The following is a 247-nucleotide window of genomic DNA, read 5'->3' on the forward strand; positions in this document are numbered from 1 at the left end:
CCACACCTGTCACACGACCCGAGCCTAACAAGACCTCTCGCATTGATGAACATCGTGATTTACTCAGTTCTGTAATTAATTACGGAGACAACATGATAAAACCTTGGCTCCGCAGGCCGCCTCTGCGATATGCATATGTGGCTCTCAAGCCCTACTTGGAGAACAGGTTTAATTAATTAATTTTTACAGGTAGCGTTTGAAGCTCCATTTATTTTTCGTATTTGGTATTCATTTATCAATTCACATT

Source organism: Penaeus monodon, chromosome 19 (genome assembly GCF_015228065.2).
Source record: "Penaeus monodon isolate SGIC_2016 chromosome 19, NSTDA_Pmon_1, whole genome shotgun sequence".
Lineage (NCBI taxonomy): Eukaryota > Metazoa > Arthropoda > Malacostraca > Decapoda > Penaeidae > Penaeus > Penaeus monodon.